This window comes from Hemiscyllium ocellatum, unplaced genomic scaffold (genome assembly GCF_020745735.1).
Source record: "Hemiscyllium ocellatum isolate sHemOce1 unplaced genomic scaffold, sHemOce1.pat.X.cur. scaffold_1186_pat_ctg1, whole genome shotgun sequence".
NCBI classification, from domain to species: Eukaryota; Metazoa; Chordata; class Chondrichthyes; order Orectolobiformes; family Hemiscylliidae; genus Hemiscyllium; species Hemiscyllium ocellatum.
In genome coordinates this window covers 1-23,364 of record NW_026867699.1, presented here as the reverse complement: position 1 = coordinate 23,364, position 23,364 = coordinate 1, and the positions used below count along the sequence as shown (strand labels likewise).

The window sequence follows — 23,364 nt, the reverse complement described above, 5'->3', positions numbered from 1 at the left end:
TTCATGTATACAATGTGTGACAGTGTAATGTGTGGGATGTGCAGACTGTAACACCAAGCCTTTCATTGTCTGTAAAAGGGTGGGCTAGATAGATGAACCTTTGAATACAGAGCCTGTCAGTGTGCATGGTGGAGACAACAAGAATTCTCTTATAGGTTTCCCTGAGTTTTCTATGTTCCCTGCAATGTTTCAGTCATAATTATTATTCCCCCAACTAATGCATTCGGTTGTGATTTTGCTGATTTCTAAACTGCTCCTAGTCTTCAGGCTTGCTGATTTTTAGCTGATCTTCCAATCACAAGTCTCCATCATTATGTTGTGATTCTAATGTATGGTTAAGCCACATTGCCTGCTTTATGTTTTAGCTAAGTCAGTGTGAGGGACCATTGTAATTCATGCATGCAATCCGTCAATGTTAACAGAACCCTTTCCACTGCCAACTCTTTTGGTACGATTCACCAATCCATCATTGCCAACTCAGATCCCCAAACCTCATAGTTAGAGTTACATTTCACGACCCACATTTCAAAGTTAATATCTTCACTCTCCATCTTAATAAACCATTCAGCCATTTTACGTTTGCTCTTTGCAAACGGACTCTCACAAACAAATCTGTTAAATAATCCATTCTCAGAACACAATAAAAATTTAGGATCATCTGATCTCTGATTGGTTTCTCAATGAATGAGTTGAAAAAGCATCAGACTGTAAATCCAGGAGTTCCTCCTCCACAGTGTTATTGCCAGTTTGGGCTGTCCAATCTCAGGTTAGGTTAATGTTACCCATGATCACTTTCTTGCAATTATTGCATGTGTCTAACAATGCAGCCAATGCCAAAAGGTATCCATGGTTCTGGTATAGTTGCAATTACGGAGATATGGCTGCAGGTTAAATAAAGATGGAAATGGAAATGTCAACGGTCTTCAAGATAATGGATTGACAGACAAGTACGGAAAGGAGGTAAGGTAATATTGGCATTAAGGGAGGATATTGGCTTGGAAAATCATGACATGGAATTTTTGGGGAGTGAGTGAAATGTTGAGGAGCAGAAACATTGATGGGACTTGTATATAGACTCTCAAACAGTCTGGTTCCAAGTCAGCACAGTATTTTGTTTAATAATAACCAATGTGTGTTCCTTCCCTGTTGCTGCATCAAAGACTTGTATCTCCCTCTCAAACTGAACTGTGGGTATTCCTAAAGCCCTGTCCTGGAAATGTTCAAGATGGTGACTCACTACTGTCCCTCCAGGGCAATCAGGGAGAGGCAATAAATGTTCAATGTTGTTTCCATCCCATTAATGTACAAGAAAACAAATCCTCTCTTTTTATTTATCAAACTAGAGATATTTATCAAGACGGCGAAGTGTGGATGTGAACACATTGATCCCCTCATCAGCAGCATTTGTAAATCCAGAGGGGGATGAAAACCAAGATGATGCAGAAGAGAGCACCGCACAAACCTCAGCAGCTCAGGTAATTATTAACTTCCCAAACTGGGATCGCACATCAATAATTCAACATTGAAAAGAGTTACCAATGGGAATATCAGTAAAACCTGTTTGAAGTTGTTGTGTCAGGGTTTGTGTGTAGCACAATGGAATTTATTCATAATTTCCTCAACGTCATTTCAGAGTTTTATTTTCTTTTGCTTTGTTTCATTTAAACAGGGTGTTCTTGAGTTCCTGCCTCAGATCACTAAATGGTATTTATTATCAATTATAGTTAGAGGCAGCAGATCGAATGACTTGGATTGTTGTCAATATTTGGAGCAGGTGGGAGAGAGGATTTGACATGTGCTCTGTTCAGTCTTTCATGTATATAATGTGTCACAGTGTAATGTGTGGCCTGAGCAGACTGAAACACCAACCACTTCATGGTCTGTAAACGCGTTGGCTAGATGGATGAACCTTTGAATACAGAGCCTGTCAAAGTGCATGCTGGAGACAACAGGAATCCTCTAATAAGTTTCTCGGAGTTTTCTTTGTTCGCTGCAAGTTTTGAATCATAATTATTATTCCCCCTGCTACTGCATTCTGTTGTGGTTTTGGCTGATCTCGAAACTGCTCCAAGTCCTCCTGCTTGCTGATTTTTAACTGAGCTTCTCCATCTCCTCTTCCAATCGAAAACCTCCCAACTTGTTTATTTTCCATTGCGTGGTTAAGCCACATTGCTAGCTTTATGTTTGTGCTAAGTCAGTGTGAGGAATCATTGTAATTCATGTGTACAATCCATCAATGTTAACAGTAGCCTATCCACTGCCAACTCTTTTGGTAAGATTTCCCAATCCATCATTGCCAACTCAGATCCCCAAATCTCATAGTTCCCTTTTATGACCCACATTTCAAAGTCAATATCTTCACTCTCCATCTTAATGAACAATTCTATCATTTTCTGTTATCTCTTCTCTAACAGACTCCAGGAAACAACGCTGTTAATTAATCCATCCTCATGGCACCACAAACATTTTAGGATCACCTGATCTCTGATTGGTTTCTCAATGAATGAGTCTAAAAAGCATCAGATTTTTAATCCAGAAACTCCTCCTCCACATATTTTATTGCCAGTTTGGGCAGTCCAATCTAGAGGTCAGTTAATGCTACCCATATCACATTCTTGTAATTATTGCATGTGTCTAACAATGCAGCCAATGCCAAACAATATCCAGGATTATGGGATAGTTGCAGTTCCGGAGCTGTGGCTGTAGGTTAAACAGAGATGGAACAGGAAATGTCAGCGGTATTCAAGATTCTGGAAGGACAGACAAATAGGGAAAGGAGGTGAGGAAGCATTATCATTAAGGGAGGATATTGACTTGGAAAATCATAACATGGAATTTCTTTGGGAACGAGTGAAATGTTGAGGGACAGAAACATTGATGGGATTTGTATATAGACTTCTAAACAATAACAGTGGTGTAAGGGACAGCATTGAACAAGTGATTGAAGACACCTGCAATGAGAAGGCAATAACTCTCACTTCACTTCAGGAACTCAGCTCATTTAAACATGTTTGGAACAAGGCTCTCGTGAGGTCTGGTTATTGTTGAATTAAACACTCTGATCCTTCCAGATCCGCCACAAATTCACCTGCACCTCCACACACATCATCTATTGCATCCACTGCACCCGATCTGGGTGGGTTGCACTTCAGCGGATCTGTGTGGAGTTGTTGGGCTGAAGGGCCTGTTTCCACACTGTAAGTAATCTAATCTATATAGGCCCCAAACAGTGGCAGTGGTAAGAGATAGCATTAAGCAAGAGATTAAAGACACAGGCAATAAGAAGACTGTAACTCTTGCTTCACGACTGGAATTCAACGCTTTTGAACAGGTTTGGAACAAGGCTCTAGTGCGGTCTGGTTACTGCTGAATAAATGCCACACACTGTGCTGACTTGGAACTAATCTGTGTTCCATCTGTGTTGCTGGGTTAAAGATCTGGATTTCTCACTGTAACCGAACTGTGGGTATTCCTTCAGCACTGCCCTGCAGCAGTTCAGGATGGTGGCTCACTACTGCCCTCTCAAGGGTAATCAGGAAGGGGCAATAAATGCTCAATGGTACTCACGTCCTGTAGTGATTGGAACCAGGTGGACCTTGTTGACTACAAGGTCCTTGATTGGGGTTTTACCTTACACCAGTCAGTAAAGCCCTGGCTGGCCTAAATAACCATGAGAAGGGATTTTAAGGTTTGACCTCATTTCCTGAAAGCTGATTGAGTGGTGGGGTTTGGAGCCTGGCTTTGTTGCTCCTCTCCCTTGTAAAATTGCTGTTTCTCTGTATACAGTTGTTAATGTTAACTGTTTTATAAACTGTATTGTTTAATAAAATAAAAGGAAATCACCACTGAGAACTACTGCTGTTTGGCAGTAATGTGGCAGTTTATTAGAAGAAAAAAGTATAACCAGGAGATTGAAATCCCCTGAGCCCAGGTGACTTAGCAAAATAACCACGAGAATCCCCTCAGGTTAGGTGACTGAATCCAAGCTGGCTGCCCACAGCCAGTTACTGCTGTGAGGAAGAAGACTGCTGCCATTTTGTTTTGTTTCTTCTTTTGGATGATGTGAACTGCTGCTGTTGTTGCTATGCTCCTGCCTGGGCCTACCCAGTTCTGCTGTAGCATCCTGGGCCTAACAGCACTGCCCTAGCAGCCTGGGCTGACCCAATTCTGCTGTAGCAGCCTGGGCCTACCCAATTCTGCCCTAGCAGCCTGGGCCTGCCCAGCCCTGTCCTAGCAGCCTGGGACTGCCCTAGCAGCCTGGGCCTGCCCAGCTCTGCCCTAGCAGCCTGGGCCTCCACAATTCTGCCGTAGCAGCCTGTGCCTACCCAATTCTGCTCTAGCAGCCTGAGCCTACCCAGTTCTGCCCTAGGAGCCTGTGCCTACACAATTCTGCCCTCGGAGTCTGGGCCTACACAATTCTGCCCTAGCAGCCTGGGCCTACCCAGGTCTGCTGAAGCAGCCTGGGCCTCTCCAGATCCATTTTTTAAAAATAACCATGAAAATCTTCTCAGTTCAGGCAGCAGACTCCGAGCTGGCTGGCCACAGTCAGTGTGCCTTGCCAAGTCAATAAAGGCTGACTTGATGATGGGATATTGGCCTCTGCAATTATTTCATTGAAAATGGGAGAATACAGTACGTACTTGAAGAGCATTCATTTGCAACAGTCACCTTAGAGTTGGGATAAACTTTTCTGTATCATACCTTTATTTGGGAAGCTTGACTGATTTGATCCTGCTGTCCAAGAATAGTCCGAGTATGTGGAAAGAATGCAATATTTTTTCCAGACAAATGACATCGGGGCAGATGAAAAACAACGAGTAATCCTTCAGACCGCTTGCGGACCTGCAGCATTTTCAGTCGTATAGTGCTTAACTTTCCCAGAGGCAGCAGATACTAACATCTTCCAAGAATTGACAGAGTTGATCCTGATCCCAAACCTCCTCAAATTTTGAGATGCTGTCGGTGTTACTCGACTGTTAGAGAACTGAGGGAATCTGTATCAGGATTTTTAACGAGGTTGAGATGACTGGCAGAGGCATGTGAATTTGGGTTAACTCTGGATGAGATGCTAAGAGACTGTTTGGGATGTGGGATTAATGAGAAGTGCCTACTAGCTGAAGCCCAACTGGACTTCAATCAGGCACTGCAGCTGGCATTGTCATTAGAAAATGCAGAAAGTGGAGCACAGGGGCTGCAGGGCATCCCAGTGGAAGTGGACACCCTCACCTGTCCAACTGAGCTTGGGAAATACCACTTGAGTGTAGACAATCGCAGAACCTCACTCAGGGTATATCCTGAGCAGAGGAACCCTGGGCCAGCCCACAGCAAAACCCCACAACAAAACCAAGCCTCAGGCAAGTGGCTAAAATGTTCTTCAGGATCTGGGACAGGAGGCCATTGTAGGTGCTGCCTGAACGCAGACTCGAGATAGCAAAGGAGTCCTACAAGGCCTGACTTGAGTAGGCTGGTACTCAGGAGAGCACCTGCCCAGGAAAGTCCCCATACATGTGGGTCGGAAAAATTAAATCGCTGAGTGATGTCCAAGTCAGAATGGATTAAAGTTAGTGTTTGATTAAATGGTCACTCAGTTCCCATGTGTGGGAGGTCAATACCTCTGCAGCTCTATCTGTGGTTGCAGAAGTGGTCTTTAATGAGATTTGCTGAGGACTCCAGTCCTTAAGCTTGTGCAATACCTCAGCCAGACTGAGAACAAACACTGAGCAAATGTTGCGGATTAAGGGTTTGACTTTGGTTCTGGTTGCCTGTGAGAAGAATTAATACTGATGGTAGTAAAAGGTTTAGGCCCAGGCCTATTGGGGCAGAATTGATTGAGAAAGATTATCCTGGATTGGCTCAACACTTTTTGATTAGAAAATGGCTGCCTCATAGAAGTCCTCGTGAAATGCCCATGAGTATTTCAGGAAGGGCTTGGGACTATCGAAGAGTCTAAAGCAACCTTACATGTTGACCAGGAAGCAATTCTGAGGTTTTGCAAGGCCCACCTGGTGCCAATTGCCTTGCAGGCAAAAGGACAGACAAAATACAAGGGGCTGAAGAGCGAAGGAATTATCAACCCAGTGCAGTTTGCAGAATGGGCAGCACTGATTGTGAAGCCTGACTGCTCAGTTCACCTTTTGTAGGGATTTTAAGTAAATGGCATTTCACAGCTGGATAAATAAATACCCTATCCCTCACATAGAGGAATTGTACGTAAAGTTGTCAGAGGGGCTGCCTGTTTTGAAGCCGGACATGAACCACGCCTCCCTGCTATTGCGCGGAGTCCCAGAAGTACACTACAATTAATAGCCATCAGGGTTTATACCAATATACAAGACTGCCTTTTGGGAGATCATCAGCCTGTACCCTTTTCCAGCGGACCAAGGATTACTCCAGGTTGCCATTTATCGGGATGATGTACTAATAACAGGGAAGACCCATAAAGAGCATGTGGAGAACTTGGACACGGTGCTTAAACATTTCTTCCAGGTGGGCACACACCTAAGAAGGGAAAACATGTGTGTTCCAGGCACCACAAGTGACCTACCTGGGAGAGACAGTTGACAAATCTGGGTTACACACATTGGAAGAGAAAGTGAGGTCTATCAAAGGAGCCCCAGCTCCCATGTCTATCCCGGAGCTGAGGTCTTTCCTTGGATTGGTGAATTATTATGGAAAATTCCTACATGACCCGGCCTCCATGGTGGCACCCTTACACCTGCTCTTGTAAAAGGGTCAGCCTTGGAAATGGTCAGGGAGCCAAGAAGTAGCCTTTAGGGAAGTGAAAATGCAGCTATTATCATCTGAGGAGTTGGCCCACTACGATCCGAAACAAGAGGTAGTGCTGTCTTGCGATGCACCCCTGTACAGTATCAGGGTGGTGCTGGCTCATCAGTGGCGCAATGGGGAGAAATGCCCGACAGTGTATGCCAGACTTTGGCTGATGCTGAACCTACACATGCCCAGATAGAGAAGGAAGGCCAAACGCAAATATGACCAAAGAGAAAAGGAAGGTTTGGTGGTCACCTTTGATTAGATTAGAGTCCGTACAGTGTGGAAACAGGCCCTTCCACCCAACAAGTCCACATCGACCCTCTGAAGAGTAACCCACTTCCCTCTGACTGATGCACTTAACACTATGGGCAATTTAGCATGGCCAATTCCCCTGGCCTGCACATTTTTGGACTTGGGAGGAAACTGGAGCACCCACGCGGAAACCCATGCCGACAAGGGGAGAATGTGCAAACTCCACACAGACAGTTGCCCAAGTCTGGAATCAAACCTGGGACCCTGGTGTTGTGAGGCAGTAGTGCTCACCACTGTGCCACCCCACAGTGAGGAAAGTTCCACCAGTACCTTTATGGATAAGAATTGGTCATAGTCACAGATCATAAACCCCTCCTTGGGCTACTGAAGGTGGACAACATGATGCTGCTTGTAGCTTTTGCTAGAATTCAGCATTGGGCCCTTATTCTCAGCGCATACAAGTATAAGGTAGAGCACTATTCAGGAAACAAAGTGCCGAATGTGGATTCCTTAAGCCACCTCCCACTGGCCGATACCCCACCAGCAGTTTCTCCCCTGGAAAAATCCATTTTGGCTTTAAATCTCCTGGTCACCCTTCCAGTCACTGCTGACAATATCTGACTGTGGACACAAAATGATCCTGCCCTAGTGAAACTAAAATGGTGGTGGTAACGGGGAAAACAGAAGGGCCATCACAACCTGGATTGAAACCTTTCTGGACCCGGAGAGACCAGATGACTGTAGAGAATGGCATATGACAGTGGGGAGCAAGTGTGATTGTCCTGAGTGAAGATGACTCCACCAGGGTCATCCAGGGGTTTCCAAGATGAAGATTCTCGCAAGAAGCTATGTCTGGTGGACTGGGCTAGATGCCTACATAGCAGTGTTGGTTGGGGCAGTGCACAAATTGCCAACAAGGATAAAAGTTGCCACCAGCAGCGTCCCCATATTCGTGAGAATGGCCAGGTAAACCCTGGACTCAGTTGATGGTGACTGTGCAGGTCCTTCCATGAGCTCAATGTTCCTGATCATTGTGGATGCCCATCCAAAGTGGTTGGACATGCAGACAGTTCGTTCGGCTAACTAGGGGATGACGATTGAGAAACTGCGAGCATCGCTCACGATGCACGGACTCCCAGAAGTATCAGTCACAGACAATGGGACGTCATTTACCAGCAGGGAATTCAAATATTTCTGGAAGTCAGACAGCATTTGGCACATAAGGACAGCTCAATATGATCCATTGTCCAACAGTCTACGGAAAGAGCAGTCCAAACATTGAAGGGAAGCTTAAAGAAGCAGCCATCAGCCTCCATTGACACCAAACTATTCCAGTTCCTGTTCAATTATAGGACCACCCCACACAACAACAGGGATAACTCCAGCAGAGTTGATGACAGGGAGAAGACTCCACAATGGGTTAACCCTGATATTCACAGACCTTGGGGTGAGGGTAAAATGGCAGCTGGAATGACAATACCAGCCACATGCTGCCCCTAAGCGAGAGAAACAGTTTAACTCAGGGGACGAGGTTTGGTGTCAGAGCCATGAAATGGCCCTGAATTGGTACAAGGCGAGGTTGATGCGAGGTCAGGTCCCATGATTTACCAAGTTCAGCTCAGTGATACAGCCCTGAGCAAACACGTGGATCACCTGAAAGCTGTTACCTCACAAATGGGTCAGGAGTAAAACATGCCTGGTCCCTCAGAGCTGGCAGAAGGCCGAATGGAAACAGTAGGATCTCTCCCTCCGTGTACTGTCGAGGAAACCTCAGAATCTGAGATGGAGACAGCCTCAATACTGTTACCACTGGAAGAAGAGGCAGAAACTCCCCCAAGACACTCCAGATGCAAGAGGAGGGTTACAGTTAGATACACGCTGCCCGTGTCAGAGTCTGAGCCAGAGGAACCTGACCTGGGTGTAAACTTTACAGGAAAAGCTACAAGCGAAAATCAAGGCCTACATTCCCGGGACTTAGTGGGGGAGGGATGTAGTGATTGGAGTCAGGTTGATCTCGTTGATTGGCCCAGGTTAACAATCCCAATCAGGAAAGCCTTGGCTGCTCAGTGTAAACAGGAGGTTGGAGTCTCCTCAGTTCTGGGGACTGACTCCGAGCTGACTGGCCACAGCCCGTGTACTGTCCACAAGTAAATAAAGGGTGATTGGGTGACAGGATACCGGCCTCTGTGCAGTTATTACACATCCCATTACTGTATAAGTAAACAAATCTCCTCTTCTTTATTTATCAAATCAGGGATATTTTTCAAGACGACCAAGTGTGGATGTGGACACATTGAGACCATCTGCAGCAGCATTTGTAAATCCACAGGAGGACAAAAACCAAAGAGTTGCAGCAGAGAGCTCTGCACCAGCTTCAGCAGCTCAGGTAATTATTAACTGCCCAAACTTCAACAAGACAACAGTGACATGAGTAACCAATAGGAAGGATCACTAAATGGGCTGGGCATGTGTATAGTGATTTTGCAAATGTGCAGTACTAAGCAGTTTATTAATAACCCCCTTAGTGTTATTTCTGTGTTTTATTATTGTTTAATTGAACCAGGGTGCCTTGGGTCACTGCCTCAGATCATTAATCAGCAGTTTAATTCTCAAGTATAGTTACAGGAGTGGATTGAAAGACCAGGATTTTTGCTAATATTTGGAGCAGCACATGAGATGGGAAGGAGGGTTTGAGATGTGCTCTGTGCAGTCTTTGATGTATACATTGTGTAACAGTGTCATGTGTGGGCTGTGCAGACTGAAGCACCAAGTGCTCTGCTAGACTGTGAAAGAGTGGGCTAGATGGATGGATTCTTTGAGTATTTAGCCTGTCAGGTTACATGGTGTAGACAAAGGGACTCCCCTCATCTGTTTCTGAGAGATTTCTATGTTCCCTGCAAGTTCACTGTGAAACTTTATTTTCTCCCTATTGATCCACTCTTGTGCTATTTTGCTGAATTCTAAACTGCTCCTAGTCATCAGGCTTGCTGATTTTTCTGCTGTTCTTTCATGTGTCCTCTTTCTGTTGAAAGCCTCCTCTTAATTTTTTTGTGATGCCTTGTTTCACCGTATTACTAGTTTTTTATTTGGGCTGATTCAAGAGTTTATCATTGCTGTAATTCACATGTGTAATCCATCAATATTAACCATGGCCGATCCACATTCAACTCTTGTAGTGAGGTTCCCCAGTGCATCATTGCCACCATGGTGCGTATACCTTTTGTAGTTCCATTTTACTTACACTTCAGGACCCTTGTTTCAGAGTCAACATCTTCACTCTCCATCTTCGTTTGCAATTCGATCATTTTATCCCTGACATACTCTACAAAACAACATTGTTAGTGAATGCATTCTCATTGAACAATAAACAGTCTAGTATCATCTGGTTTGTGGTTGGTTTGTCAATATAGGAGTCTAAAACAAATCCGATATATATTCCAAGAATTCCTCCTCCAGTGTTATAGCCAGTTCAGTTTGTCCAGTCTCGAGGTAGATTAATGCTGTCCATAATCACATCCGTATGCTTATTGCAAGTCTCTAACAATGCAACCAGTGCAAAACATTATCCACGGTACAGGTATAGTTGTAATTATGGAGACAAGGATGGAAACTGAACTGTCCGGGGTATTCAATCTATGGAAAGGCTGACAAATAGGTAACGGAGGTGAGGTAACATCTCCATTAAGGGAGGATATTGGCTTGGAAAATCATAATTTGGAATTTCTTGGGGAGTGAGTGAAATGTCAAGGAGAAGAAACATTGGTGGGACTTGTATGTAGGCACCAAACAGTAGGAATGGTGCAAGGGAAAGCATTAAAAAAGAAATTAAAGACATCGGCAATGAGAAGGCAGTAACTCTCTCTTCACTTCTTGAATTCAACTTGTTTAAACATGTTTGGAACAAGGCTCTAGCGAGGTCTGGTTAATGATGAATAAATGCCACACTCCATAGTGACTTGGAACCAATCAGTGCTCCTTCCCTGTCGCTGCATCAAAAATCTGTATGTCCCTCTCTAACTGAACTGTGGGTATTCCTGCAGCCCTGCCCTTCAATAGCTCAAGATGTTGGCTCACTACTGCCCTCTCAAGGGCAATCAGGGATGGGCAACAACTGCTCAATGCTGCTCACATCCCATTTAATATATAAGAAATTAAATTCTCTCCTTTTATTTGTGAAATCAGGGATATTTACCAAGACAATGAAGTGTGATGTGAACACATTGAGCCCCTCATCAGCAACATTTGTAATTCCACAGGAGGATAGAAACCAAAATAAAGCAACAGAGAGCCTGTCACCATCTTCAGAAGCTCAGATAATTATTAACTGCCCAAACTGGGATCCAACTTCAATAATCCAACAGTGAAATGAGTTACTAAAAGAAAGGGTAACTAAAATCTGTCAGAGGTTGAGGGTGTGTGTGTGTGTGTGTGTGTGTGTTGTGGTGATTTTGGAAAGACCCAGCACAATGCAGTTTATTCATTACCACCTCAGCCTCACTTCAGAGTTTTATCATCTTTTGGTGTTGTTTAACTGAACCAAGTGTGTCTTGAGTAACTGCCTCGGATCATTGATCAGCAGGTTTTTTTTATCAAATATAACTAGAGGCTGCAGATTAAAAGCCGTGGATTTCTGATTAAACTTGGAATTGGACATGGGGTGGATGAGAGGGGTTGAGGTGTGCTCTGGGCAGTATAACAATATGTAACAGTATAATCTGTGGGCTGTGCAGACTAAATGCTCAGCACTCTCATGGCCTGTAAAGGAGTGGGCTAGAAGATGTGGGTTTTGTATACCAGTGAGGCAACTTAAAGGCAGCACATCTGGTGGTGCAGTGGTGACGTAATTGGGCAATGATTCCAAATCTGTGTTCTGGAGACCTGGGTTTAGATCCCACCGCAACAGCAGGTGGAATTTAATATCCAAAATCAGATAAACACCCTTTTACTGCTACTCTCTATCTTCTGCGACAGAGACATATCTGTATCCATCTTACCAGCTCACTGGTTCCCACATGACCTCACCTTTTGTATCAGCCTGCCATGAAGGACCTTGTTAAAGGCCTTACTAAAGTCCATGTAGACAATACCCATCACCCTGCCCTCATCGATTATCTTTGTCACTTCCTCAAAAGATTCAATCACGTTTGTGAGACACAACCTTCCCCACACAAAGCCATGCTGCCTATCACCAAGATGTCCTTGCTTTCTAAATGTGAGTAAATCCTGGCCCTGAGAATCTTCTCCAATAATTTCCCTCTCACTGACACAAGGCTCACTAGCCTATAATTTCCTGGATTATCACTGTTGCTCCACTTTAAAAAAGGAAACAGCGTTGGCTATTCTCCAGTCCTCTGGGACCTCTCTTGTGACTAAAGAGGGTACAAAGATGCCATGCAATGTCCCAGCAACTTCCTCACCTGCCTCCCTCAGTATTCTGGGATAGATTCTAGCAGGTCATAGGGACATATCAACCTTAATAATTTTCAAAATGCCCAACATTACTTCCTTTTTTGTATTGACCTGCCGTAGAAAATCAGCATAACCCTTCCAAGACTCATCATCCACCATGTCCTTCTCCTTTGTGAATACCAATCCATTGACGAGCTCTCCCACTCCTTCCGGTTCCATGCATCAATTTCTTCCTTGGTTCCTGAATGGGCCTCTGCTTTCCCTAGCTACCTTCTTGCTCCTTATATATAAAATGTCTTGGGATTTCCTTAGTCCTGTTTGCCTAAGACATTTTGTGGCCCCTTTTAGCCCTACCATTTCCTTGTTTGAGTTCTTGCCCGCTATGTTTGTATTCTTTGGGGGCTCTGTCTGCCTTCTGCTTCCTCCTTTTTTCTTTTTGAATAAGCTCTCAAATTCTCTTGTCCTCCAAGGTTCCCGAAACTGGCCATCCCTGTCCTTCATTTTCACAGGAAATGCAGGCTCTAAATCCTGATCAATTGGTCTTCAAAAGATTTTTGTGTCAGATAAAAATGTGTGTCAAACAGCCACTGCTCATCTGCACTTCTCCTTTTTATTTGCTGTGCTCTTGTGTTGCTCATAGCTCTGTGTGCAATACCATATTAAATGCATTTTGGAGCTCCATGGACATCACTTCCATGGAATTGCCCTCATCACCCTGCTACTTCTTCACAAAATTATAGCAAACGGTGTTGAGGCTGGCTTTCCTAAATTAATCTGCATATGTCCAATAGATTATTAATTTTGCACCAGATTATTGTTTCTACAAGTTTCCACACCACCTCCTTTAACTGACTGACCTGTAATTGTTGGGTTTACGACTATAGATTTTTTTTGCAATTGTTTGCAACTGTTATCCCATTGTTCAAAGTACCGGAAAGACTGGAAAATCCTGTTCCCTCAGAATCCTTGGATTCATCTTGCCCACTCCTAGAATGTTATCAAATCTAATCACAGACAATCTAGCTACTGCCACCTTGTTATCAATGTTAAACCTTTTGGTGGACTCATTATCTCACCTTTTACTGTGCTCTGGATGGTATCTTCTTCCCTGGTAAAGGCAGCTGCAAATTATTGACACCCCATCTATTCTCATTGCCTCTATGCATATTGATTCATAATAGAGCCTGCTTTTCCTCTTCCTACCCTCTTCCTAATCACATTCCTACAGAAGACTTTAGGATTCTGTCATGTGTTGGCTGCCAGTGTCTTTGCATTCCCCCTCTTTACTTCTCTTTGTTGTTCACTTTCCCTCTGAACCTTCTATATTCAGATTGCTTTTCCATTGTAGTACCCAGTGTGTTCAGGGCATTGATACAGGACGGCACAGTGGCTAGTGGTTTGCACGACAGCCTCACAGCACCTGGGTTTGATTCCATCTTTGGGGGACTGCCGATGTTGAGTTTGAGTATTCTCCCCGTGTCTGCGTGGGTTTTCTCACTGCTCCAGTTTCCTCCCAAAGTCCAAAGATATGCAGATTAGGGTGGATTGACTATGCTAAATTGCCCATAGTGTCCAGGGATGTGCTGGAAGGTGGGTTAGCCATGGCAACTTCAGGGTTACAGGAACAGGGTGGGTCTGGGTGGGATACATTTTAAGCGGTCTGTATGTATTCAGTGGGCCGAATCAAGATTAGAATGGTGCTGGAAAAGCACAGCAGGTCAGGCAGCTTCAGAGAAGCAGAAAAATCGAGATTTCGGGCAAAAACTCATTCATGATAAAGGGCTTTTGCCCGAAATGTCGATTTTCCTGCATCTGACCTACTGTGCTTTTCCAGCACCACCCAGATCTCCAGCATCTGTAGTTCCCACTTCCACCTCAATGGGCCTGCTTCTACACAGCAGGGATTCTATGATATGTCCCGAGGGTGTTACCAAGGTAATGGTGCAGAAAGAAGAGGAGGGAGATCCCCTTCAACTGGATGGGGTGGTTGAAATATTTCCAACCCTGCCCTAAGGAGGGTGAGCAGGAATTGCAGGATATGTGAATGGCAGGAGACTGGGTTACTGGTTACAATGCAATAAAAAGTACAATGACCTGACGAGAGATGATGTGGTACTCGTTGCAGCCTCACTATTTACACGGTTCACAGTACTTTGGACTTGGCTGATGCATGTGTCATTTGCAGTGCAAATGGACCTCTCTTCATCGACCTGCATTAACCCTAACAGAATAACCTTCACTTTCTTTCTCTCTTGTAAGAGCATAAGCTGTTGGAGCAGAAGTCGGCCATTTGGCCCATCAAGTCTGCTGTGCCATTCAATGAAATCATGGCTGATCCGATAATCCTTACCTCTGATCCCTATAACCCTTGATTCCCTTCCTGGTTAAAATGTATCCATCAGATTAGGTTCCCTACAGTGTGGAAACATGCCCTTAGGCCCAACCAGTCCACACCAACCCTCCAAAGAGTAACCCACCCAGACCAATTTCCTTCTGACTAATGCACCTAACACTATGGGCAATTTAGCATGGCCAATTCACCTGACCTGCACATCTTTTTTAGATTAGATTACTTAGTGTGGAAACAGGCCCTTCGGCCTACCAAATCCACACCGACCTGCCAAAGTGCACCCACCCAGAACCATTCCCCTACATTTACCCCTGCACCTAACACTATGGACAATTTAGCCTGGCCAATTTACCCAACCTGCACATTTTTGGACTGTGGGAGGAAACCGGAGCACCCAGAGGAAACCCACGCAGACACTGGGAGAATTCCTTCAACACCACCTTGTAAATCTTCATCAACTATCACGAAAAATCACCACCACCTTAAAGTTCTCCTTCAGTATCCTCAACTGGGAATATATCACATATATGTCTCTCCCAATGAAAAATATATGCACCTGCACCACATGAGCTGCAAAGATTTAAGATTGTGGTACTTGCATCTTCTAAAGGGTAATAAAAATGACAAGAATAAATGTTAGCTGGTGAATGAATGTTTGAAAATGTGAATCTGCATTTGTTGATTCCTTTGTTCCATTGTTATTGCTCTATCAAACTGTACCCTCTCACAATAACATATACTAAAATTAATTTATAGTTTACACTCTCATTTCAACAATTATTAATGGTGCCTTGATTTTTTTTTAATTCCTTCATTTTTATTATATCACTCTCAATGTGGTATAATGCCCAAAATTCAAAATTATAATTTCCTACACCTGAGATTAAACTCTCTAATGTACCTGATGGATAACAATGCTGTTTGGATTGATCCCTATGGACCACCTCTTCCCATCTGTTGCCTGATAGGTATCATTACTGTTCTTTGTTCCTGATTCCATGTGTTTTGACATTAATCAAGAGTGTATTGGGTGGTGGACCATATTGAAGATCGTTTAAGAATCCAAATGTATTAACTCTACTGCATTTCTTCAAAACCTCAGAGCAATTTGTCTATTCTTCATTATTACTTCAAATTCTAGATGTTTCTCTGTTATGTCTTTGTCACTTTATTTCCTCTCATGGTCATTGAGCTATAGTAAAAGCAAAATACCACAAATGTTGGCAGTCCGAAGCAAATAAAGAAAATGCTGGAGGAACTCGGCAGGTCTGGCAGTCTCAGCAGAGAGAGAAACAGAGTTAACATTTCAAATCCAGCACAACTCCTCTTCTGAGCTGAAAGGTGTTAGAAAGCTGTTTTAAAATTATTTTGACAGAGGCAGAAGAGGAACAAGGCGGCAGATGGTATAGAAGCCCAATGCAAAAAACTAAAGGGGTTGTTACTGGTAATGAAAGAGAAATAGAGATGTAAAATGAGTGTTAATTCTGGTGCAAAAGAGAAAGAATGCGTCCTTTCTAATGAAAGCAAAATGAACATGACACAAATGAGACCTAGCAAGGGATTGGTGGGAGGGATGGGGGAGATGATAGAGAATGTACAAGAAATAGATAACAGACGTAGTGCAGTCAGTTTCTGATGTTATGGAATTCAAGATGGCGGAGGTGGCAGGGTATGAGGTGTTCAGGCTCCAGGCCCATTGGCTCCCTCTCACATGACTGACTTCATCCTTCTTTTAAAATTTAATTTTCTTCCGTTAACTTTTAAATCAAATTCATTTTTCCATCTTGCCGCCACCACAATGGTGGAGAGAGGTTGCAGGGAGCTGTTGAGCTGCGGATCCATTCCATTCCTCATGGCCACGGTGGTTGTGCCTTGAGCAACGGTTTGCCGAAAATGAATTGGAGTCTGTTCTTTTCCTTTGGTTGGTTTGGTGGAGTCTGCAACGATGGCAGATTGAACGATCTCTCAGGAGTTAGTTTGGATGGTCCCTTGGTCCTCAGAAGTTGAGAATGGGCCCACATCCTCGAGAGTGGGCCCGTCTCCTGGCTTTGGTGGCGGATGGAGTTTCGGTGGCGATGAGATGGCTTTGGCAGAGGCAAAGGGTTCTCTGGTTTCCTCCCACAGTCCAAAGATGGTGGGCGGCATGGTGGCACCATTCTGGGTCCGGTCAGCAATGGCAGGGGCTGCTTCAGCATGCTTCCTCCTTGGCATTGTGGTCTCGGGCAGCTTTGTCAGCTGTGGAATAAGGCACATCCTGTGGCTACTCAGGGAATCAAGAATCCATGGTTAAAACAAAGAATGAAATATGTCCTAACTTGAAGAAAATGAAATGAGTTGAAGGAGAAGTGAGAACAAGCTCAGGTAGCTGAAGGGCAGGAGTGGTGGATGCAGGCTTCATTTCAAGGAAGACCAGTAGGCCTCCTCAGCATCTGGGAAAAAGTGAGGACTGCAGATGCTGGAGACCAGATTTGAAAAATGTGGTGCTGGAAAAACACAGCAGGCCAGGCAGCGTCCGAGGAGCAGGAGAATCGACGTTTCGTGCATAAGCCCTTCTTCACCAGCATCTGCCCTCTTCTTCTTCCTCCTCTTCCTCCTCCTCCTCCTCCTCCTTCTCCTCTGCACCTACCAAAAATATTTATAACAATTATTTTCCAACAGTTTTCAGTTCTGAAGAGAAATCGTACCGCATTTGAAACATTAGTGCTGCCTTTCTGTCTCCACAATGCTACCAAACCTGCTGAGTTTCTTTAGCATTCACTGTATTTGTTTATGGTCATTAATTCCCTGTTTATCTGCAACTTAAAGCTCACACAGAGAGTATCAGCAATTCCACCATGACACTTCACAAGACTCTCTCAATAAGACCTCATTCCTGCAGGAGGTGGGGACAAGTATCTTGAGAAAGCAGGTTAGCTCCAGAGGTGATAAAGCTGACCAGCGAATCCCCTTTCCCCCCCACTGCCTCTTTGAAGAAGGTGAACTGACTGCCTTGGGCAGGGATGGTGTTGGACACATGGTGACTGCTGGAGGACGTATTACATAGGGCCAATCTTCTTAATCTCTTCAAATTTTGATTCTATCGGACAAGCAGTGCCCGAAATCCGAAAATGTCAAGAGTGTGGCGCTGGAAAAGCACAGCAGATCAGGCAGCATCTGAGGAGCAGGAGAATTGACATTTCGGGCAAAAGCCCTTCATCAGGAAATGTCGATTCTCCTGCACCTCGGATGCTGCCTGACCTGCTGTGCTTTTTCCAGCACCACACTCTCGACTTTGAAATCTCCAGCATCTGTGGTCCGCACATTCTCCGAATGACTTGTTTCCTCCTCGCGGCCATTCAGAAAGGGGGTGTTTGCTCAAATATTAGATGTAGAAATGCTGTGCAGCCTCTTTAATGAGTGTTGCCAGGCAACTCAGTGACAATCATTTCTTTAAGCAGCCTCCGGGTGGTCATATCCCATCATGTGCTTCAATTCCCTGACATGGTCAGCACAATATCATGGGCTGAAGGGCCTGTTCTGTGCTGTACTGTTCTATGTTCTATGTTTTATGGTCACAGTGAGGTAAATTGGTTTGCAGATCAAGAGCCATCTCAGAGGCTCTTTTCCGCATGAAGTATTTGGAAAAAATTTGCCCAATATTGTTTGGCCTGAAAATCAAGTTGTTAACCAAATCATGTACTTTCATGAATACCAGTGATCTCTGTCTGTTTATACACAAACTATCTCTCAGCAATATTTTGAACTTCTGCCTGAAAGCCTATTTTTCTGGGCTATTCTTCACCAGCACCAGCACCAATCTTTGTACTTCTGAATGATGGCTAGAATCTGAGTTACTTGTCTGGTAATCACCTGAAATGAGTCGACAGGAACAGCCCGAGTTCATTAACCATCTTCAACACTCGAGATAAAACTCCAATCCAATGTGTAATTAATTCTGTCCATTTTACAAACCTCCCTTTACCACGTACAAGAAAGACAATGAGCAGATTTGTTAAAAGGGTTCTGCGTTCACAATGAACGTTCATCACCCGGGAAATGGGGGATCACTCACCTAGAGCCATTGCTCAGCTGTTACCTCGGATACCAACTTCCTAATGGGGAAACAGATCCTAGAGCTGATAGCTCTGTCTTATTCAATGTAGGAGATGGGGAAGGGTGTTTGGAAAAGATGAAAGCATTGTGAAAAGATCAACTTTTTTTTAAATGTAGAAATATTCGGCTGGATCTCCTGACCAGGAATGGTCAGAATTGAACTCTTCATCAAAGACAAGTTCAGATCGAGAAAGCACTGCAGATGCGAGTGGAGATCTCAGCAGTGAAAACACAACTGATGAAATTTACAATAAACATGAGGAAACGGTCAGTAATTTATGGTGTTGTAAGTGGGTTGTGGTCAGGAATGCAGTTTATTTGTCCTCTGGGTGAGATTCTGGACTTTTATCTCCTGTGGTAGAAGTTGATTTATTTTCTGATCTGTTCCCTTGGATGATTAATTAAACAACAGGTGGATCAGTGACGATAATTAAAGATGGAAAGAGCTGAGCATCTGATTGTATCCAGCAATGGCCATGCAGACGGTGAGATGTGAACCGCACATGCCTATTAAACCCATTCAGGCAGCATTCCCACACTGCTCCCTGGTGTCACGCCTGTCAGTGGTAACCAGGTTTCAGGTATACACGATCCCACCTAAAGGAAGCCAATGGTTCTTAAACAGATGGCGAGCATCTGGCTGCACATGCTCTGGAGAAACATGTGGGTGGAGAGATGTGGCTGACATTACTCCTGAGGGGGCATGGTTCTCTTCCAATGGTGCTCCAGAGGCCCTGGCTGTGAGGAGGGAGGAATCTGTTCTCTCCACGTAGTGGCTGGAGGCCATCCAAACATCACCATCAGTGGGAAGACATTGCTGGGTTGGTGAGCAGTAAGGAACCTGCCAACTTCAGATCTGTCCCTGTCAATACTGGAGTTGCAGTGAATCATGCAGACCCCCCTTTGAACTGAACAGTCAGCAATGAACCCCTGAGTTTTCCTCGCATTTTCATTGTCCTAGAATAGAAGAGCCTTTCTTGTCACTTGCACTTGAATGAATGCAGTGAAAGGTTTGTAATGTCACCACTCAGCGCCATCTCAGATACAGAGTACCTCGGTACAGATACTTTAAGTGCTGTTACTGAGTTCAGCATGCAAAGAGGGTTTAAAAATTCCAGAAATATCCTGGAAAGTGACCATAAAGTACTTCAGTTCCAACCTCTCTCCAACATGAGCTGGTGCCTGCCAGCCCCAGAACACCAGGCCATGCTGCCTCTAGGGGCCGGTCTCCATCCAGGACACACTCAGCCACCACTCCAGCTCCGGCTCCGGCCCACTCCACTGCCACTCCGGGAATTGCCTGCTCGCTCTGCTGTCACTATGGGACAGCTATAAATCAGTCCCTCTCAATCCCTTTGCTCCTTCACTTTGTTTAGATTCAGACTCTCCAAGGAATTATAACTCCTTCATTCCCACTGCCAAAACACAGGCTCAGAAAAGAATCGATACCTTATCCACTTAGTGGTCGAGCTTATTATTCCTCCTGGTATTTTGTGGCAGTCCTCTACAGTAACTCTCTGTCCTGACTTGATGCCAGCCACAAATCTTGAAATCCCCCTCCATATTCCTGAGTCCAGATCACTTGTGTGACTCACAGGCACCACTTCCCAGAGCACAAGGCACTTGGAGATGACACCACATGTCCTGAAAAGAGTAAGATCTCAAATATCTCTCACTGCGCAGAGCTCTTGGTGCTGATTCTGAGGGTTCTAGATACCAGGCAGATGGCCCGGTTCACTGGGCAAACCAGCCGGCGAGTTGACACACACCACAGCACAGAGTAGGGAGGATCTGGCTTAAGGCTTTACAAATGGAGAGCATTCTGTTCAAGCTGTACTGAGCTCTAAGGCTTCCTCCATGCAGTGCAGAGATTCTGACCACCTGCAGTGGATGGCCAGGGTCTGGTCATGTGACCAAGGGAAAGCAGGTAGACTGCAGGGTTACAGATCCAAACTGGGAGACACTCTGTGCTTCCAACAGAAACTGTAAATATCCTGTCTTCAACTCAAGTTAACATGAGAATGTGCCTTTCTCTGAAAATATCATTTTCGATTTGGTTGTCCCTGCAATCTCAGCAATATGAACTGTTCATCTTTGTTTATTTTGATCCTACAGCAATCATATTTATTTAGTATATTCTTGGGAGGAATCAATACCCAAATAATTTCAAAGCTGAATGCTTTGTGCGACATGTAATCGTATTCTTCTCTTCAGGATCTTTCAGACAGTGATCCCACGCTGGATTTAGTCAAGAAATTATCATCAGGTTCAATGAAAGAGGCAGATCATCCAATTCTGAAAAAGGCCTTAAAGCACAAGGTAATCCTTCAGCCTAAGCTGGGCCCGCAGCTGATGAAGCCAAACATCCTGATCCAATGGGAAGGAGGCAGTGATCCCTGATTATCCAAAGTTGGAAGGATGGGAAAGCTGTGCAGTGATTCTGTACATTCAAGCTCAGTGAGGTAGCTTTGTCCCCAGGTGTGATTTTGGACTTTCCACTCCTTTGGTGAAGTTGGTTTATTCACGATGTCTTGATCGATTGCATCAGGGCACCATGAGGGGTCTGGGCATCTGATTGTGACCAGAAATGGACAGTAAGGAGGGGGACACAATCTGTACATTCCGATTGGAACTGACTCAGGAATCACAGCATCTTCTAATGAGTGGGGTGTGCAGCCAGCTCTCCCACACTGCTCAATGGCTACACCCGGTCTCGAAAGCATAAATATGGTCTCGATCTCATGGCTCTGTCTTGGTCATTGTTGTAGAAGTTGTGCAGTCAGAGAAAACTACATGCAGCATTTCTGAAACTTTCTCTTCTCACTGCAGAAACGTTCAGCAAGACGTCAGACTCTGGAAAAGAAGGGATCTGACAAGGACCAAGATAAATCTAAATTCACTAAACCTGCCTCAACGTCTAAGGTAATCACAGACCTGACCAAACCTGGAGCCCTGCTAAAGGGCTCAGCAATCCTTGAGTATAAAAGGTTGAAGATGTGGGACTGGGTGGTGCAGCTCTCTAACATCTGTGCACAGCTCAGTGGAATTTATTTACACCCTGCGTGTGTTGCAAGTGTTTCCTCTTTTACTGATGGTCGATTTATTCAGGGCTCATCGAGCTCCCGTTGTGATCACCAACAATACGGAGAGCTGGCCAAATTGAAGCAGTGGCTATCCGATCATTTCAGAACTGAAGGCACACCGAAGACCACTGCACGCCCTGATGCATTGACTCAGATGGTTGGCCCTGTTCATTCTGACTGGTCGAAGATGCAGCCCAATTATTATCATGACAAAAATGTGCAGCCGATGTTACCCACCCTGCTCATTGTTTGCACGTTTTAAAAAGAGGCATGAGGTTGGGTCAGGGGGATTGGGACAAACCAGGTTTCAGACACCTGCCACATGAAGGCCCAGAGGAGCAGATTTTATACAGCAGACAGTTGCCTGTGTTACAGTAACCAAAACATTAACATCAGAATCAAAGATTGCCTTAGCCGATGTCTTGTACAGATTTAATAAATTCTCAGAGATAGAATACTTTACACTACCAACCACAAAGTGAGAATTTAATTCATCCTGTTATTCTCCCTTATAGAAACATAGAAAAATACAGTGCAGTACAGGCCCTTTGGCCCTCTGTTGCACCGAGCTAAGCCCACTTAACCTACACTAGCCCACTATCCTCCATATGCCTGTCCAATGCCTGTTTAAATGCCCATAAAGAGGGAGAGTCCACCACCGCTACTGGCAGGGCATTCCATGAATTCACGACTCGCTGAGTAAAGAATCTACCCCTAACATCTGTCCTGTACCTACCTCCCCTTAATTTAAAGCTATGCCCCCTCCTAATAGCTGACTCCTTACGTGGAAAAAGGTTCTCATTGTCAACCCTATCTAAACCCCTAATCATCTTGTACACCTCTATCAAGTCACCCCTAAACTTTCTTTTCTCCAATGAAAACAGCCCCAAGTGCCTCAGCCTTTCCTCATATGATCTTCCTACCATACCAGGCAACATCCTAGTAAACCTCCTCTGCACCCCTTCCAGTGTCTCCACATCCTTCCTATAGTATGGCGACCAAAACTGCACATACTACTCCAGATGCGGCCGCACCAGAGTTTTATACAACTGCACATGACCTCAGGACTCCGGAACTCAATTCCTCTACCAATAAAAGCCAGTACGCCATATGCCTTCTTCACACAGCACTATTTATCTGGGTGCAACTTTCAGAGATCTGTGTACATGGACACCAAGATCCCTCCGCTCATCCACGCTACCAAGTATCCGACCATTAGTCCAGTACTCCATCTTCTTGTTACTCTTACCAAAGTGAATCACTTCACACTTACCCCATTGAACTCCATTTGTCACCCTTCTGCCAGCTCTGCAGCTTATCTATATCCTGCTGTGACCTGTCACATCCTTCCTCGCTGTCAACAACTCCACCGACCTTTCATATCATCCACAAACTTGCTCACTCAAC

At 44.6% G+C, this 23,364-nt stretch overlaps 1 long non-coding RNA gene across 1 annotated transcript; it reads left to right on the top strand.

The window, feature by feature from the left end:
• The first annotated feature begins 1,347 nt into the window (after positions 1–1,347).
• On the top strand, positions 1,348–19,136 carry LOC132809415 (uncharacterized). The gene is made up of 3 exons (XR_009642306.1): positions 1,348–1,475; positions 9,278–9,409; positions 18,992–19,136. It is a non-coding gene; the product is annotated as an uncharacterized LOC132809415 (long non-coding RNA).
• Positions 19,137–23,364: the final 4,228 nt, after the last annotated feature.